Genomic DNA, 2,500 nt, shown 5'->3' on the forward strand with positions numbered 1-2,500 from the left:
CCCTGCCCCCCCACCCCCCCGCGCGTCTCTGTCTCCGGTCGCGCGGCCTTGGCTGCCCCGTGGTGTTTTCGGCGCGTCTCGGGATGGGCTTTGCCCTCCCGCCGCCGGCTCTGGGCCGGGTTTTCTCCCGGCCGTTGGTCCTCCATGCCTCCGCTCCACTGCTCCGATCCTGCCGCCGCTTGGCCCGGGCCCTCTCTCCCTGCCCTCGGCGGCGGCGGCGGCGGCGCTGCTTTGCGGTGGGGGCGGTGGTCGGCCGGCGGCCGAGTGGCTCCCGCGTCACGGGCCGTCAGTGCCACGTAAGACCCGCGTTCCGAGGGCGGGCCGCGCGACGGACGGAGTTCGTTACCCGTCGTCAGGGCCGGCGGTCGTTGGGGGCGCCTGGGTGCGGCGCTTTCCCCCCCTCCCTGCCCCGCCTCGCCCGCCTCCCTCTCTCCAGGTACCTAGCGCGTCCCGGCGCGGAGGTTTAAAGACCCCTAGGGGGGGTCGCCCGTCCGCCTTGGGGTCGGGGCGGTCGGGCCGGTGGGGAGGAGGAGTCCCTTCTCCCCCAGGCTCCGCTTCCCCCCATGGGGCGGGGCCCCCGTGCCTCGTCGCGGTCCAGCCCCTCTCACCGCGGCCGTCGGGAGGGGGGCTTACTCGGTGGCCATCGCCGGCCAGTCGGTCCGTGGCCGTGTGCGAGCGAGCGCGTGTGTGCCCCGTGCCTGTGTTGGGGGGGTGGGAACCCCCGGGCGCCTGTGGGGTTGTCCGTGCCCCACCCACTCACCCGTGTGTGTGTGTGTGTGTGTGTGTGTGTGGGCGCCGGACGCCCCGTCGTGTGAAGCCTTCCGACCCACCGGTCTGCTTTGTTTCCCTCTGACTCGGCCGGCGAGAGGCGACCCCCCCGCCCCCCTACGCTCTCCACCCAGCTGCCCCACGTGGGCGGGTGGGTCGTGGGGAGGAGGAGGGGGGGGCAGTGTGCCGTGCCGCCATTCCAAACCAAGCACGTACGACTCTTAGCGGTGGATCACTCGGCTCGTGCGTCGATGAAGAACGCAGCTAGCTGCGAGAATTAATGTGAATTGCAGGACACATTGATCATCGACACTTCGAACGCACTTGCGGCCCCGGGTTCCTCCCGGGGCTACGCCTGTCTGAGCGTCGCTTGACGATCAATCGCCACCCCCGGGGTGTTTCCCTCTCCGGGGGTGGCGCGGCTGGGGTGTCCTCGCAGGGCCGCCGTGTGCCCTTCGTCCCCCTAAGTGCAGACACTGGCGCGCCCCCTCTGCCTCCTGCCGTATCTGCCCCGCACCCCACCCCCCCACGCCCTGCCCCCGCCGCCCGCTCGCTTGACGGAGCGCGTGTGGGACGGTGGGGTGGGTTGGCTGGGGGTGGGCGGCGGCGGCTGCGAGGCCTTGGGGGGGCGCGCGCCGCCCGTGAGAGGGAAGAGACGGACCAGAGGGCTCGCGCCGAGGCCGTTGGCCTTGGCCGCCGCCGTCCCTTTGGGAGCCTCCTCGCGCCGCAAGCGGTCTTTTGGGCATGGTGTGTTTCGCCGGGGGTGGGGTGGGGGCGTCGGGCCGAGTCCCCGCGCCGCGCGGCTGGGAGCCCGCGCGATGTCGGTGGGGGGGTCGAGTCCGGGCCGCCGCCGCCTCCCGTTTGCCGCGCGCCCCCAACGCGGCGGCGGCGGTGGCGGCGGTGTCCGGCCGGCTCCCTGCCGCGGTCCGCCGCGCCGCCTGGGGTTCCTTCCGCGCCCCGCGCCCCCCCAAACAACGCCTCGCCCTGTCGGGGTGGGCGGCTCGCCCCGAGGCCGTGTCGCGCGCGTGGCCGCGCCCCGGGGATGCGTGCCCCGGTGGTGGCCCGCGGGACGCCGCGGTGTCCTTCCGCCGCCGCGCGCTTCCCCCCGGGCTGCGGCCGCGCGGTGCCTCGTGCCCCCGAGCCCGCGGGGTTTCGGTGTCGCTCCGGGGGGTTGGGTGCCCGGCTTCCAGCCACCCGTCGGTCGTGGGGCGTCTTGGCCGCACACGCGCGTGAGGCTGCGTGGAGGGAGAGAGGGGGAGGCAGGGGGGGCCCCCGGCGGTCGGGGGGCGACCGCCGGGTTTTTCTTCTCGTTGCTCCCTCGCCTGCCGCCCTCCTCCTCCTCCTGCGCCTGTCCTCCGCGCCGCGGCGCGTGCGTTCCCCCCGGCCGGTGGGGTCTCTCGGCCTGGTCGTCGTTGTGCGCCTTTCCCTGCCGCGCCCCGCCCCGCCCGCCCGTCCCCGTGCCCGCCGGCTCGTGCTTCCCCGTGCCGCCGCCCGTCTGTGTTCCCTTCTGCCTCCCACCCCCGGCGCCTCCCCCCCGCTTGAGCGGGTGGGGGCGGGGTGGGGTGGGGTGGGGGAGCCAGGCGGGTGGAGGCTGGACCGGGGGTCGGTCCTCGCGCGTGGCTCTCGTACCGTGTCCCCTTCCCACCTGGCGGGTGCCCTGTTCCCCGCGCGTGGGCGAGCGAGCGAGCGGACGAGCGAGGGGGAGCCGATCGGGCTGTCCGCGCCCGTGTCC

At 75.4% G+C, this 2,500-nt stretch overlaps 1 non-coding gene across 1 annotated transcript; it reads left to right on the forward strand.

Moving 5' to 3' along the window:
- The first annotated feature begins 984 nt into the window (after positions 1–984).
- On the forward strand, positions 985–1,137 carry LOC146400575 (5.8S ribosomal RNA). The gene has a single exon (XR_014814119.1). It is a non-coding gene; the product is annotated as a 5.8S ribosomal RNA (ribosomal RNA).
- The last annotated feature ends 1,363 nt before the right edge of the window (positions 1,138–2,500 follow it).

This window comes from Sus scrofa, chromosome 8 (genome assembly GCF_054392235.1).
Source record: "Sus scrofa isolate SSC_HxYL_T2T_F1_AM1 chromosome 8, Sscrofa_HxYL_maternal_Yorkshire_Landrace_v2.0, whole genome shotgun sequence".
Classification (NCBI taxonomy): Eukaryota; Metazoa; Chordata; class Mammalia; order Artiodactyla; family Suidae; genus Sus; species Sus scrofa.